Genomic DNA, 18,180 nt, shown 5'->3' with positions numbered 1-18,180 from the left:
TATTTGATTATTAAATCTTTACAGTTGAGGGGAATTTTAAGATCTGCACGAAAGAGGCCTGTTGATCCACTGGCGGCCTTCATCATTAAAATTTTGTTATCGTGTATGCATCAGTGACAGGTATCTAGGTGGTGATTCTTCGATGGTTCGCTGTTCAAATTCTCCAAAGTCTTCTTCTTTTTCTTTGACTTCAGCCATCATCGCTGGCAAGCGTGTAATAATCATTGCAGTTGCTTGCGTTGCTTTTTATATACCCTTGGTACGTTTTGCTATTGCACGAAATGGACCAGATGCTTTTTCGGTTTCAGTAAGTGCTGCCACTTGTTCTACTGTTGCTCTTGTGGCCTTTTTAATATACTCGGCACATTCGGCACTTTCGTTTGTGAATTTAATCAACGGTGCAAATGTTTGTTCCAACTCCGCTGTGAGGTCTTCTCACGCAATTTGTCGCGACTATAACATATCTTTGACTTTTTGGCGGCCTTCGTTCATATTTTGAATCAATTCTTGCTGTTGCTGAGCAGCTTCGTGGCGTCAGTTTACATAATTTTCTATATCAGTGCCAGACATTTCCATATGATTTTTTAAAATTGTTTTAATAATTAAATTCGAACATCCAAACATCCAAACCAACTCAATATTTACCCCCTCGACTGCATGTTCCTGTGAAATCAATGGTGAGAAAACTGTACGGGTTCTACGTAATCTGCTCAAACATGTCCAGAAATTCATCCCACAGCGGCACACCAAGTCCAATAAATGTTTACAAGACCACGCGCGTCAACGCCACGAAATATCATCAGTATGTTAGAGTTGACTCGAAACCCTTTTGGCACATGTGCATATCGTTGAGTCAAATAAATCACGTCACTGTTTATGTGCCGGCCTGGTGAAAATACTTGTGCAGGATTGACTTGATTTTTAAGCATCACATCGTCGAGTACAATAAGATTGTTTTTGTTTGCATTTAAATCATTAATGGTAGGGTTTTTGTCAACGGTGAAACAAAATCGATGGTGATTTTGTTACCACAAACTGACGATCTCTTATTACGCACTTTCTAAAAACATTTTAATACGATTGATCATCAGCCGATGGCACAATCGCGTACAACCGATCCCAGGTTAACCATCGTACAACCATATCCAGCAACATTTCCGTTTTTCTTGATCCAGCAGGGCCAATATCTGACGCATAAAATGAGTTTGGAAACACGGTTTCATCACCATGGATGGCTTTGATTTTGCATGTGCGGAAAAACCAAGACAAAACAACATCTTTGCTCTTACCAAGAGCATTTGCGAATTTTCTTTCGTGTGATGCCATTGAATAATACAGTAGTATTAATGTCTTCATATTGTGTGCGATTTCGCGAGAAAACACAACTCTAACTCGAGTTCAAACACGTAATAGACGAGCAGCGATTACTGGAACTTGTTTTGGAAGTTTACGTTTATATGGAAAAGCCTTGGACGCGCAAGGTCCGGTTTAAAAATACTGCTTACATTATTAAATGGCCATCATACACATGTACTCTATGAAGCACCACATGGATATATTTTGTTGTTGGGATAAGTGCTCAACAGAAAAAAACTGTATGCGTTGTGTGTATGTACCAGTGATGTGACAGTGAACATGAACCTTGGAACCGGGACTTATAGTTTCATTGTTGGATGGGTAATCCAGCAATAAGTGGCTGAGATGTCACGAACAGTTTTGTTCAAACTCGTCTGATAACCAAAGGATGTCAGCTTTCTTGCACTCCTGTGTATTTGGCTATTACGCTCACGTGCAAATTGGCTTACATTTTTGTTTGAGTATTTTATTGTTACTGTTGTTGTTGCTGCTGCAGTGACAACTGGCGATGGTGGATTCAATGCAAAAATAGATCTCAATAATTCAAGTATGTCTCTTTTCTAATACGACTTGCCATGTATATTACATGCTACCGTGCGAGCTGTTTAACATGTGGCACGGTAGGCATGTTTATACTAATTGGAGGGTGATGCATCTTTCTAATTATGAAATTTTGTTGATGGTTTGTTTTATTTTGTGTGTTTTATCAGGATCAAAACTGCAATTGCATCATTCTTGGTTATTGTTTCATTTATTCCTATTTAATTGTTGTTATTGTTATATATCTTTATGCGTGTGGAACTACAGAGTACGTGGTTTTTGTTTGTTTCTGCGCGCTTTATCGTACTCACGAACAGATCCACAAGGCTGGTAAAGTTCAATACGTAATTTGACTCCGTTGCTAAATTTAAAGCAGGGTTGTGTAGCTAAAGCATCAGGTAAAACCTGAGCATTTGTTCTGCCAAAGAGTTCGTTTTTTTCCAAGACAGGCAGCTTTGCATTTGTATCGTCACAATGGAGCTTCCTATACATACACGCGAGCGTTTTATCTAATTGGCAGAATCGCTACTTTAGTTCACGTGGCCTGTCGCCGCTCTTTTTTTATCTCCTCCTTCGCATTAGATGGTACACTGACTTTTAAAGCTAGGCTGATATCGAGCCTTAGAGTCCATTAAGATGCAGCTGTAAACATAGAGAAGATAAATTTCAATGCCTCATCAACCCAAATAAGTTTGAGTAGAGTAATGTGTAGAGTAAGTACAATAGAGTAATGTGTCATCACGACAGTGTACTGCACCAATGCCATATGGGCCCACACTCTGGGCATTGGAATAAAAAAATCAGATTATTTTAAAGCGCTGATAAATTTCCTCGATTGTTTTTGCTTTGTTGCTTTGATGCTTTTAGCATTAGCTTCTGAAAATTGTTTCAGGTGTTTGCGTCTCTCTTCTGTTGCGTGCTCATAATACCTTTCGTATATATGCTGAAGAGTAATGAGTTTGGATGCTATTCTTATACTTATGGCACAAAAGCATTTGTTTAATTAGCCTGCTCTTGAACATTTCGTTACTGACCTCATCGAAAACGTGACTCGCTTCAAACGCAGTGGGCAAGTTGTTTCGGGGGGGGGGGTACTCTTTATGCAAGTTATTCCGCAGAATCCCTTTAGTTCTATTTGCCTCAAAAATCTTCCAAAGTTTATTTAGTTATATTTCTACGATCACTCCCAGGTTAATCAACTTATCAGTGCGCTCTTTGTATGTTTAGGGAGTGCATAAAACATTTTTGTGCTTCTTTAAGAAACCTGTATGATGAATTGAAATATAGAGCAATCTCTTTTTATCCGCCAATTTTTTTATATTCCAATCCTTTTGCAGGTTTATGCCACAGTTTGAGACTTCCATTAATTTCTTCAGTATACTTTGGCATTCAATAGCTTGGCTACCATTCAATATTTTGAATATAATTTGCTAAGGCATTTCTTAAAGACGAAATTATTTCACAACTCCAATATTATTCCTCTCTTTAACAGTACAAAATCACTTCCATAGAGACAGAGCAAGCATTACTTTGGTGAAAAAAAATAAATACAGACCTTTTCTGTGTTGATATAGTAAAGTTAGAATTAGTAATACAAGCCTGTCCGGATGCGGTATTGATCGAAAACACAGTACGTTAATTCATTCATACTGTGTATTGATCACAACTATATGCTTACCTGAATAAGTACACTCTGCGAAAATTTGTTTATATAGTCACAACAGAGTAGTATCAAAGACAGGGCTTTTGCACATTTTGTAAACCCTTTGGGGTAAGTTCATAGGCTCTACCCCTCCCCCCATGACTGGCTCACTCACGTAACGTGAATGTGCGCGTGCTTGTGTGTGTGTGTGTGTGTGTGTGTGTGTGTGTGTGTGTGTGTGTGTGTAAAATTAAAAGTAATTGGAGATGGCAACGAGGCAACGATTTACCATTTCTGGGCTCGTATAGTCGACATAGTGGTTCCATGTTACGATCTCGAGATACCTATTTGGAATATTTGTTACTAATCACATGCTGTCTGTCCCCTCCCTCTCTCTCTCTCTCTCTCTCTCTCTCTCTCTAGAAGACTATAATATTGTCTCTGGAGGTCGGAATACGCGATCTCGAGAATGTGTATGTTTGTTGCTTTTTAAATCTTAACTTTCACTAGTAAAATATAAAATTAATCGAAAGATGTAATGTGTACATTAATGTGAATGCGAGCATATATGTGCGTGATAGCGTATGAGAGAGAGTGAGCGTGTTGTGTTTTGCGTGAGAAAGAGAGTATCAGAGACTATGAATGCACATATATTATTAGTGGAAGCAAGTGTTTGTTTCTCGGGGACATCTTTCAGTATCTCATTGCACATGTATTGATCTGATTTCGGCATTCGAGAAAAATGGCCCTGGTGACTTCTCAAGGAACGTGCAAACGTGTCGCGATATGTAAGATTGATTGCGGAAACTCGAGATAACCGTTAGAAGATACCCTGCAATCATTTGATTTCTAAAATTCCTATAATAGAGCTCTCCATTACATGAAACCAAGGTCTTTAATACTATGAATCGAAACTGCCTCTTCGCTTAATTCAATTATTGTTATTATTGAAAATACCATACGTTCTTGCTATTCGAACGCGTAAACTCAAAACTCGAGGGAATCAATCAGAAAGTTCGTTTCACTCGCATGCATTCTTCATAGATCGCCTATTTGAGATCAGCAATGGGCCTTCCTGAGGTTTGACTGCGTGATATTTGTTTAATTGGCTTGACAACGCAGAATTTATCATCAATTGCATGAGAGGCAATCAGATAAATAAGTTTAATCACATGATCTTTCCAGATCACGTGTTCAAGTCTTTTCTAATCCTAACGTATATATGTTCCCTCATAGCTTATTACTTCGATCGAAAAAATATAGTGATACACTCTGTGTGTGTGTGTGTGTGCGTGTGCGTGTGTGTGTGTGTGTGTGGAGAACTCGAATGTACCTTGACAACAAATTATAGTGAGTGATCATGCTTGAGCGTGGTAAAGAGACTGAACGGTTCACGCAGCCATACTGTTGTGCATCGCCATCTTCAAACTCCTATACCTGAAAAACGAAAAATAAAATTAACAATTACGAGTGCAGTCACGTTGTACATTTTCATCATATCCCTGTAGAAAAAATTAAACAGTCATGAGATGTGATACGCGCACGGAATACTGTTGAAGTAATAATGTTCAATGTATCCTTTGCAATTATTTTTCTCCAAATTTCCACGAATCTTTTATCATTTCTTCCATTACTTTTCCTCCTCTCAAACGATGTTTTTATTGTTCAATGCCTTGGTTTTTTCTATGGTTTATTTTCTTTCTGACTTTTATTTTAAATCACTTTATAGCTTTTATACTCCTTGATAATTAAATGAAACTCCTGGTTGTTGATTTCATTGTCATGGACTGTTTTGCCTATCAAGTTGTAGATAGTGTTTAACGTACTATAATGACAGATGATACTATAAATCCTGCTTCAAAACAGATCAGCACATCCTTATAAGGTTTAAAAGTTAAATCCAATCAGATCAGCATATCCTTATAAGGTTTAAAAGTTAAATCCAATCAGATCAGCATATCCTTATAAAGTGTTAACGTAAATTCCAATCCAGGTCAGCATATCCTTATGATGATTTAAAATCAAATCAAATCCAGATCAGCATATCCTTATAAGGTTTCTACCTCAAATCCAATCCAGAATAGCATATCTTTATAAGGTTTTAACGTAAAATCAAATCAAAGTTACGCTACACCTCTAAAAGCGAAATGAACAACGTCACCAAAAGCTTTTACTTCATCCCCTAATCAAGCCAATGTTGTCTGCAGTACACATGAAACTGATTTCAGATCCATGGAAACTGATTTCAGATCCATATAAATTGATTTCAGATCCTTGGAAACTTTAACGCTACCTTTTGTAAAACCTCTACAGCGTTCAATCTCTTTAATCAGAGCATTTTATTTCGTTTTTTTTGTGCTTTGTAAACTTGTTAATATTACCAGACAACGTAGTAGCTTCCCTATCTATCTATCTATTATTATTATTATTATTATTATTATTATTATTATTATTATTATTATTATAGGACATAAGAGTAAAGCATCTAGTGCCTTTTCACTCATTGATATGCATGAGAGACACAGGTTAGACGTTTTAGTAGCAGCCAGTTGTATTTGGGTAAATATTGTCTCAGCCTCGATATTCATTTTACTTTCCTTCAACTATCATTTGCTCCAGAAGTATCATTTTTCATCAGAGTTTCTACTTAATTCTCCTTTAGAAATACTAGTCTATTTATTAAATACGATTTTTTTTATATAAAAGCAAATTAACTGTGAATTGGATAAAAGACACTGGAATTAATAGCTTTATCGCTTCTACAATAGCCATGTTTGACAGTAGGCAAATTGTAAACTTCGATTGCTTTTCTAAAAGCGCACTGCAGGTTGCATTATGACAAAACAATATTCTAATTGTCATATGCTTTGAATTAATGTACTAAGTGAACGAAAATATATACCAAAGTCTACTAAGACTTTTAAAAGATACCGCCGATTAGTTCAAATATCTGTGTCTGTAATCTAGGATTCAAGAATGGCTATGATGTATATACTTATGTTATCACTAAGTCAAATCTGGTCCGATGCATTGATCCACCGCTTAGATATGGGAAACAGTTTTGGCATTGTTGAAAAGCAAATTACACATTTTAATGATACACTCTTTCATAGAAATAAAATTTCCAAATTTATAAGAAATGAAATTAGCCATTCTGTTATACAGATATAACAAATTTCTTCAATAGAAAACATTTGTTCAGCATTCCTGCATAACCTGGTTGATTCCGGTCCTTACAAATTTAATGTTGGTGACAGTTTAGAGCCGCTGTATTCCTTTTCCTCTTCTCTGTATCTCTTCAGACTCTTCCTGCTCATCAACCGTAACTTGGCTGACTGGTCTCTTTTCCAAATGCGTGATTCACATATGGAGCTATTTTCCCATGCATACATCAAAACGTAACCTAAATATTTGTCAGGCTTTCTAACTAGGATCGAACAATAATCCCCGCTCTTATTACGTCAAATATCGTTTTACGGTAATTTAACAGAAACTTAGGCTAACACTATTCAGTTTGCAACTAACAGCTGATACGCACAACCCTATTATCATAAGATTGATGTCTTTCCCAAGCAGATAGCCGCATTCCTAAAGGGAACCATGATATAACTAGACATCTTAGTAAATAGTACTACGCACCTGTGTGCTATAAATCACTAATTGGTCGACGTAGGTCAGAAGGCATACGATTCTCATTTGAAAAAATTCATAATTAATTACAAAAATAAATTAATGGACTTCATGCCTTGTCTTAAATTCATCACTTGCTAACTAACGATTCATTGGCATAACATTTCCAGACAGAGTAAATAAAATCTTAGCCTACATGATTTATATCTTTTAAGACCTATACATACAAAGATCTTCAGCATGAAATTCCTTTTACATACAATCGAATAGATTCGATAAATTCTCTCAACATTTATATCAAGGTAATAGTGTATGACATTCTTAGAATATATGAGTCATATACCATTCAAGACAAAAATGAATGCAAACAGTAAAGATCCGAAAATGGTAAAACAAATAATTATAAGCTTATATCAATGAACATACTGATGCGATTGAAACAAACCTTGTATCTTCTGAGACTAGTTTTCTTGTCTACGAAGCAGAATCTCTATTTCCTATAAGTCCCATGTCCCTCAACTTCCAGACACCCATCCCTTGGATAATTTATAACAAGAAATGCTTGTTATTACCCGGAGCTAAAATCTTCTTGCCTTCCCGCAGAAACTTAGACTGACTAATTTTGCGAGGAAAATGCTTAAGATATTGAATTTCCGCTGGGATGGGCACAACCCTCATTCAGCATAGTCAATCAGGATTAACTTTATCTAACCACCAAAAATTTAACACGCCCATCGAAGTAAAAAATAATTCTCTCTATTCCGCCTTTAGCAATAACTATTTCTGGATAATCTCATTTTATTACACTTACTTCCAAATGGCACAAATTGTCTCTGGATTGTCTTACTTTGACATTTCCCGCTACTTAACCCCAAATAAGCATATATGACTGACCGTTATCCCAACAGATTCTAATTAAAAATCAATCATGACCCCAAATCAGGGAGGTTAACCATCTCAGGCTAGCGATTTGTTGGGGCCTAGCCAAATTTAACTGTTATATGTCACGCTGAACGCGAAAAGGGTGACTCGTGAAAGCATTGCATAACCATTTTTCTTTCAAATTTACTCTGGTACAACAACTATCAGATAATTTATTCAGTATCGTCTCTGTAAAGTTGTATCGTTTCCTTCACGTAGAGTGGTAGAGTGATCAAAGCATCTTTTGATGGCTTAAAGTGTTTTCTTTCTTTCTTTAAGCGTTGAGACTTTCCTTTTTTACATTCAATTTGTCTGCTTAGCTCAACTACACAGATTTTTGGCTTTTTTTAAGTGCCCATTTCAGGCTCTTTTGCTAACAATGTTTTCATTTTATTTTTGTCTTGTTAATTTCTAGTAGGTAATTTGAAAGGTTAACAATATATGTTTGTACGTCTTACCTTAGTAACGTCTAAGAAGTATTATATCCAGTCTGTTTATTTGCCTGGTTCTTCTATTTCTTTGCATAGCTTCTTAACCGCAAAGGAAAGAAAACTAGTCAAAAACATATTGACCGTCATTTAAATTGACTATTTCATCATATGACGAGTGCAACACATTTTATAATAGAACAGATCACTGTGTGTAACTAACCAGATTTTATCATATCTCCAATTTATTTGAGGAGTTTTAAATTATTGCAGACTATGTTGTATTGATGTAAGTCATTACTGTGTTATGTATATTTGATTTAACTTATATTTGATCTAATTTAATTGTTTGTTTGTTAGTTTTAAAAAAAAATATTATTCCATTTCATGCTATTCTAAAGTAACTTCATCTGCTGGATTTGATATTGTTCAGTTCTGACTTTTATTTATTTTCATTTTTGAGAAACATTGTATCTAATGCGGACTTAGTTCCAGACCTTCATTCAGAACCAGTGATAGTTTGTAGTAAACAACTTTTTTAATTTACTTCATTCTTTCTCAGAGTAAGTGGAATCCATGTCATACTTGGACTACAGGTTAAATAACATGTATCAATAAGGTTCTTTTCCAGAGGATTGATCCACATCCGGGCATCTGTTTTGCATTGTAGCTAGATTTATTGTTGATGTTTTGAAAACTAATAGTCATACTTGCCTTAAAACTGGAGACGTCCAGTGTTTTATATTTTGACCTGTTTTGGGGCTAATTATCTTTTTTAAAAAGAAAAGTGATTCTTTTCATTGGAAATACTAGTGATCTATATTAACTCTTGGACAAGGACATTTATTGAAATGTATACAGAATTCAAATTTGAATATTATTTTCTGTGTCATTCGACAAAGAACTGTAAGCACATCAGTTCGACGCTGACCACAACATACGTCATCGCCTTCCATTTTGGATTTAATCGAGATTCGAACTCAGTTTCTTCAGGACTTTTTATTACTAGGATTTCTATTTTTTAATTCTTGGATTATTTTTGGATTTGATTCGTAAATCCATAAGTTCTTTTTCTCAGTTTTAACTTGTTTTTATAGGGAAATAAATTATTTCTAAAATTTTATGAAGCTTGTTTTCTTCACTTTTTCTTGTTACGTTTTGTAAGAGCTTAAATACGTAACAATGTTTTTTAGGGGTAAGAGTATTTTCACGTTGAACAAATATATTCCTTTAGAAGTCTGTTTCTATTTTCTAAGACCGCTCGGGTGGCCTAGTGGTTAGAGCGTCCGCCTCAGATGCAGGAAGTTGAGTGTTCGAACCCCGGCAGATTCGTACCAAAGACTGGGAAGTCTAAGGTGCTCAACTTTACAGATAATTGATCTATCACCTCTGCCAGCGTGGGTTCGAGTCGCCGTTCGGCCAACGTGGGTATGTGAGAAAGCTTGCAGTTTTCTTCACGTCGGTCGGTGGTTCTTCCTGGGATTTTCCTAGGTTCTTACTCAACCAAATATTCTGGCCGCCATGTATAGCCTATCATGTGCTGAAACATGGCGTTAGACCCACAGACTCAAACCATTTTCAAGCTATATTTGCTTAGGAGAGTCTATTGTTTCAGGTAAGCTCTAAATAATTTAACTACTTTGGGAATTGCCCCCCTTTGACAGCTTCCGTTTGTTTTGAAAGGCGAACGATATAACAATGTTAGTGGTGTCCTGGCGGAAATCAAGTTGAAAATTATAAATTGATGAAATAAAATGGGAATGAAGGCAAATACTATTGCAGTATGGGTATGGATATGATCACTTATATCTAACCAATTCTGACTTTGCTTTAAGGATGCTTTCAGTCCGTTTCCAAAAATTTCAGGATTTTTAATGTGAAAGTATTTATCTTGGAGTAACTCTTTCTCGCAGACGATTTTCTCTTCAAGGTTCCTGTCTTTGTGAATGTTTGCTATCATGTCTGTTAAAACATTACATGTTAGTTTTACTATTTCTTTTATTGTTCCCGGTCATAACTTTATCTTTGAGAAACACAAGTTATTAAGATCCAATTTAAATCACCTATTGCATTTGAAGCATTGATAAAAGAACACATCTGTATCAAATGTTACAATCTCATTAGAATACAAATACCACAAATTCCATGCGATGTATATACTTCATGTTTAAATGTTTGTTGGGTGTTTTCGTGGAGAGCACTGCCTTCTAATGACTTGGGCGCCTTTTTAACCAAATTGCAAAAAGCGAAGTAAGACTAATGTGCCGTTGCTGATATAAGTTACAGTTGCACCAATTAATCAAAAGAAATGTCAGGGCAAAAAGGCATGAAATACTTTTCATTTTAACCAAAACGATCACTTACCAGTTGAACTACGACATATTTTCACTTAAAATAACGTTCGCGGAGAACTGAGAGGTTAGTTCGCAGACTCCGATTGTCATATAAACATGTGTTCATGAAGCGACTAACAAGCTAGTCAACATGTGAAAGTTAAGCAATATGAACATACGTGAACAACTTGGACCGGAAAATATGGTGCTAGAAGGGCAGAAGGGAATATTTCAGAGACACAAATAATCACATTTGTTAATCTGTGACTTGCATATAATTTTTGGCAGAAATTGCGATTCAGGAGGCGATTTTAGGCAAGGTATATAATAAACCAGATGTTAGAGCTAAGAAAAAAAAATATCGCATTATAAATAGCGCATCATGCTAATAACTGGAATATATTTCACCACATGATGAAATTCGAAATACTTTCTCCACTAAACTGCCAACATATCAGACATTTCCTGGCTTTTCTATTCAACAGCAGTAGGTTAGTAGTCAGGTACGTAAGTAGGAAGATAAGTGGGTAGTCAGGTACGTAAGTAGGAAGATAGGTGGTTAGTCAGGTACGTAAGTAGGAAGATAGGTGGGTAGTCAGGTACGTAAGTAGGAAGATAGGTGGTTAGTCACGTACGTAAGTAGGAAGATAGGTGGGTAGTCAGGTACGTAAGTAGGAAGGTAGGTTGGTAGTCAGGTACGTAAGTAGGAAGATAAGTGGGTAGTCAGGTACGTAAGTAAGAAGATAGGTGGGTAGTCAGGTACGTAAGCAGGAAGATAGGTTGGTAGTCAGGTACGTCAGTAGGAATGAATTTGAGTAGTCAGATACTTACGTAGGAAGATAGGTGGGTAGTGGTAAGTAAGTAGTAAGGTAGGTGAGTACGGAGGGAGAGTCATGCAATTAGTTACTTGGCAAATAGGTAGGTAGTGAGACCAAGGTAGACAATAACAAAGTCCATTAAATTTCAGTTCTGACTTGCACAAGCATGAGTTTATGAAACCTCAAAGAACCACTTTAATGGAAAGCAAAGCACAATTTCATCTAGTCTCTCGTTTCGGTTAGAATAATCGCGGTAGCTCAGCAGTTAGTTTTGGTGTTCTCTCATGACCAGAAGGTTATCAGATCGGGTACCGTGGTTAGTCCTTCGGCAAGGCATTTTACTGTACTTGCCACAACAGGAGATACACTGGGTTACACATGATAAATTAAGGATATTGCGTTTTACCTCTAAATATATGCGAGTTTTCTCCGAAGCTGGCAGCAAGCCCTCAGCTTGGTCGTTGAACAAAACAGCAACAAAAATCAAGACAGCAAGTAATTTATTGATCAAAACAATCTTGGAACAAGCGAACAAACTATATTTTAAAAACCAAAAATTTAAAAACAAACCAAAGGAAGGAAGAAACTAAATCAAGCAAAAGCTCTATGTTGCTTGAATATAGTGCATGTAAAATGGCGTGTGCCTCCATGTCTAGTGTGTGTCTCTGTGTGTGTGTGTGTGTGTGTGTGTGTGTGTGTGTGTGTGTGTTTATTTGTTTTCTTTGTTCTTGTTTTTTTATTCTACTTTTTTCTGGGTCTTTTTACGGAGGATGGGTGGGAGAACCGGGGACATATATTAGCGTCCCCGTTCGACCCTGTATCTGAAGATCTACTTGTCTCGTATTAATGAATTTTAATAACAATCTTGATACAAGAGTTTCAAAAGACGTGTTTAAATTGCATTTAATATTGTTGTTATTATTTTTGTACAGTTCTAGCAGGGAAAAATCTCAAAGAAAGTGGTACATATATATTACATAGTAATAACTATTACATAATTTTCAGAATATATCGTTATGGTATATTGGCAGTAAAATGAGTGTATGTATCAATCAAAATACCATAAAAATACCTAGAATATTTACTAAATGCGCTGTAATTAGATTAAATTTATGCGATAATAATAGCTTGAACTAATTATCATCAATGTTGTCTGCACGGGGGGAATCTGATATTTTGCAGCATTAAATGTGGTGGATAATTGGTACATAGTTTTCAACTGTAATTATGGATAGCTCTGTCGTTTGACTGAGCGAAGTAAATGCATTCCATGGAAGATTCGACAAATGCCTAACACTCTGTCGTTATTCAATATGATAGAGGGTCTTAAATGACTGCTCATTCCACATGAAATTTGTAAAATTCGTCGAATACCTTATGAGGACAAAATTGGAAGAATATTTTATAAGATTCTATTTATTCGACGAGTTTCATAAATTATATTTACCGCATGACGAAAAATGCTGAGTCTACTTTACCAAACTGTTGAATAAGGCAATGAAATGACCATGAAATACCATTTAATGCCTCGGTTACGTATTTACTTTGCACGAAGTTATAGCTTCATTTTTGACGTCATGAAGTGTTATCACACGTGTTCAATATAAAAAAGATTATGGTAGATTTGTATTAACCTAAATGTCAAGCAGTCATGTGATAAATAGAGGATTTCAAATGGGTAATGATTTAATATTAAAGTTATGAAACGAACTGAATTATGTCCGGCTTTCGCGAGCTTGGCCAGTTTCATAAACTTAATACTAAATCATTGCCCATTTGAGATTCTGTTTATCAAATGCATTTTATTTTAATGGAAATAGTTTATAGAGAAAGAAGACAATGCAGCTTTCATTTGTTGCGCTTTAAAAAAAATAAACGCAGAGGCAATTCGAACTAATAATACGCAGTTCTATAACCAATAACGTTTAAAGGTATACTTTTTGTACAAATTATAATTCAAAGAGCAACTGTCTTGACACAGCATCATCAGACTGCATGGAAATCCCTTTACGATGGCACATAGCTGACTCGGTTTAGGTTAGTTAAGCCATATACATCGATTTCGACGAGAAGGTTGACAATGTTTCCAACTTAACTGTGTCAGCAGCAGGGAAGGCGAACAGACCAATGGTCGAAAAAACGTCCAAACGTCGAAAATAAACCTTCCTACAAATGATCGAAAAAAGAAAAGCGTCGACAATTTTTTTAAAAAAGCGTCGACACTTTACTGAGAAAGTTCTAATTAATATTACTTTATTGTCGTTGGTGATTTTTTCTAGCTTATTATGCACGTTGTTTACGCGATTACGTCTTAATTGAGGTCGCGCCTTCCCTGCTGCTGTTAATTTATCCAAATATCTTATCAAGACCTACACGATATCGGGATCTAGGATCATATAAATTTATTGTTATAAATCCATGCGGAGTAGCTTGCGCTCATGAAAAGAAATTTCTAAACTTATTTATATCCATATCTCCGCTACACCAAGTTTGATGAATATTGCGCAACGTATGTGTGCCTACGCCATTAAACACAACTAAAACATTACAGTTATCCCTGATTACTTTCGGAATCTGTACATACCGTTGTGTTATATATATCACATCAGTGTTTTTATGTCTTCCTCGAGAAAATATTCTAGCCGGATTTGATTGTTTGTCCAGCATCACATCATCGTATACAACTAAATTATTAATAAATCCGTCTATGGAATCTACTGATGGTGCTTCATCAATATCGGTTATAAACTCGATAACATCGTTATCTTTATCCAATAATCTTGCGTTTTCATTAAAATCTTTAAGCACATCATAACATCGTTGATCATCAACTGATGGTGCTACTAAATATAATTTGTCCCATATTAGCCATCTCATTATAAGATTAAGTAACAATTGCGTCTTACCCGATCCAGATGGTCCTATTATTATCATTCTGATCGAATTTGGCAACGCAGGTTGATGTTTGACAGGTTATCGTTTTCGAGTCGCTGAGAAATCAATTATATCCATGTTATATAAACATATGAATCTATATTGTTTACGCTGTAGAACCAAAACCTCAACTAATGATCTATCCATGGTTACAACAAAAAATGCGAGAATAGCATACTGTGGAAGATGTGCAATATGTAACAGGAATAAAAGTTTTCGTTTTTACCCAGAATTCAACGTAAAAACGGTGGTGATATTGCTAAATTAATGTTAAAGTTCCCAGGAACTCCGTGGGCTAAATACCAAGGAGAAAAACATCTACCAGGATATAATTATTGTGGTCCTGGTACTCGACTTGATATCAGGCTTGACAATCAGGATCAACCAAAGCCAGGCGAGGAACCAATAAACACTATTGATAAAGCGTGTCGTGTTCATGATGTAGCATATAAAAGTGAAAATCTACAAGACAGACATAGATGTGAAATTAATTCATGCGTTAAATTCTATAAAAAATAAAAATATAAGAGAATCATTAGCTAATTGGTTAATAAGATCCGCGATGAAAGGTAAATTAGCGCTATGTGCTGGTAATTAATTATAAATGGAATCGATTTATTATTCCCCAAGAGGATACTGGAAAGATAACGCAGCAATTAGTAAACTCGCCGATGCAGCAAAAGTTACACGTGTTACTGCTAAAGCGTGGTTATCTAAACAGGCAATATGGCAAATTTACCTACCACCACCAAAACAAATTCAGTACGCGTATTTCGATGTCAGCGTCCCTAATGAAGTTCATCAAGCAGATATCTTATTTTTACCACATCATACTGTACGCAGAAAAACGTATAAATACGCGCTAGCTGTAATTGATGTGGCAAGTAGATATAAAGAAGCAGAACCATTATTGACAAAGACAGCTGCTGAAGTAGCTTCTGCGTTTAAACGAATTTTTCAACGTGGACCCGGACCACAAGGTGGTCTACAATGGCCACATCTGCTACAGGTTGATCCTGGCAAAGAATTTCTTGGTCCAGTATCATCGCTGATGAAGCAACATAATGTCACCATCAGACAAGGACATACCGCAATTGTTGAACGATTTAATCGAAAACTTGCTGAGCGGTTATTTGGATATCAATACGTGAAGGAATTTATTCAAGACAGGAGATCTCGTGAATGGGTTGCAAGATTACCAAGTGTGATAGCCGCGTTAAATAACACTGGTCAACAGTGAAATCATTACTGACTTGAAAAGGCCCTAATCTGTAGTATTTTGGTGTGCCGAACACGAATATAACCGTGAAAAATTTGTATTGGCTCTCGTTTTGAAGATATTCATATACCTCATTTTCTATGTTTCACTGTGTAAATTTCTCCAGTAGGACTGCAGCAACATCCGGAATAATGATGTAACATTGCATAATACCATCATGCTCACATCATCCACAGTTGATTGCATCATTTTCTGATGCAATGCAATACTAATGCCATGCGGCTGCTGAAGTAAGTTGACGTCAGCAGTGTACTATACATGTGTAGGCCTATTATACTAATGCCAGGCGGCTGCTGAAGCTGACGTAAGCAGTGTACTATATAAAGCCCAATCAGATAGGTTCAGCATTTAAAATATTTTAGACGTTGTGCGAGACAGTTCAAGCTACTGTTACATAAAACTTATTATTTTATCCATTTACGTACAATAAAGAACAGTAATGCCTCGAAAGTGTGTTAATACCGCGGACAATTTTTGCTATATTTGTGGGGAAGTGACATTTGCCAACCAGAAGAAAAGTATCAATTCTCAAGTGAAGAAGGCATATCATCCTTACTTCGGATGCAAGGTTGGTGACCAAGACAAGCCTTGGGCTCCGCATATATGCTGTGCTACATGTACAACACAGCTTTCACAGTGGTTGAATTGCAAAAGGTCATCAATGCCGTTTGCAGTCCCAATGGTGTGGAGAGAGCCAAGCAACCACCTAAATGACTGTTACTTCTGCTTGGTTCCTCCTCTTTCCGGCGGAATAACGAAGCGAAAGAAGTCGAGAATAGTCTACCCAAACATTCCGTCTGCATTGAGACCAGTTCCACATGGTGAGGGACTTCCTATTCCAGAACCTCCAGCAGAATATTCTCTTGATTCATCTGACGAAGACAAAGGTGAGTCGACCTGTTCTTCTCCTGGTCCATCAGCATGCAGTGATCCAGATTTTCACTGTGGTGCATCATCAACCCCACACAGAATAACACAGGAAGAACTAAATGACCTGATTCGTGATTTGGACTTATCAAAGAACAAGGCAGAATTGCTAGGATCAAGACTCCAACAATGGAATCTTCTAGAAGAAGATGTCACAATTACTGCATATCGAAAGCGCCACCAGCAATTGGAGCCTTTCTTCAGAAAGGAAAGTAATCTGATATTCTGTTCCGATATTGAGGGCCTCATGAATGCTTTAAAAATCACTCATGACCCACAAGAATGGAGACTATTTGTGGACTCTTCGAAACTGAGTCTCAAGGCTGTGCTTTTGCACAATGGAAACATTCTTCCATCTATTCCAGTAGCGTATGCTGTCCACATGAAAGAGACATACGATAACTTAAGGCAGCTACTGAATTCCATTGAGTATAACAAGTACAGCTGGCACCTCTGTGGTGATTTGAAGGTAGTTGCCCTTTTAATGGGACTGCAGCAAGAATATACAAAATACATGTGTTTCTTATGCGAGTGGGATAGCCGAGCAAGGGAAATGCACTACATGAGGAAGGAATGGACTCACAGGCAGAATGTAGCCATTGGAGAGAAGAATATCCAACACCCAGCTCTGGTTGAGGCTCAGAAAATCTTGCTACCACCCCTTCACATCAAACTAGGTTTGATGAAGAACTTCGTGAAAGCCATTGACCGGACTTTGCCAGCATTCCGATACCTGCATGAAAAATTCCCTCGACTCAGCGAAGCAATGATTAAAGAGGGAGTTTTTGTGGGTCCTCAGATTCGAGAGCTTTTCAAAGATGACCGGTTCAACAACTTGCTGGAAGGTGACGCGAAACAAGCATGGAATGCTTTTCGCCTAGTTTCTACAAACTTCCTCGGAAATGTTAGGGCAGAAAACTATAAGGAACTAGTAGAAGACATGTTGATGAAGTATAAGAAACTTGGCTGCAATATGTCTCTAAAGATTCACTTCCTTCATTCCCATTTGGATTTCTTTCCTAGCAACTGTGGTATTGTTAGTGATGAACACGGCGAACGTTTTCATCAAGATATCGCAACAATGGAACAAAGATACCAGGGAAAATGGTCCACTACAATGCTGGCTGACTACTGCTGGACACTCCTCAGAGATGCTCCCGAACAGCTGTACAAGAGACAGGCAAAGAAATCTAAGATGTAGTCAATGACTTGATTTTTTATAGGTAGGCTATTACAGTTGACCTTTTACTATTGGAATGCATTTCGTTATGTAAACATTAATTTCTTGCAGATTACAAAAAAACTAGAGCCAATTTTGCAATTTGACTGTCATATTCGTGTTCAGCACATAAAAATTGATAAGAATTGACTA

This window comes from Sinohyriopsis cumingii, chromosome 4, assembly GCF_028554795.1.
Source record: "Sinohyriopsis cumingii isolate HCF-2022 chromosome 4, ASM2855479v2, whole genome shotgun sequence".
In the NCBI taxonomy this organism is placed as follows: Eukaryota; Metazoa; Mollusca; class Bivalvia; order Unionida; family Unionidae; genus Sinohyriopsis; species Sinohyriopsis cumingii.
The sequence above is the reverse complement of the archived record's forward strand: the minus strand, read 5'-3'. Positions refer to the sequence as shown.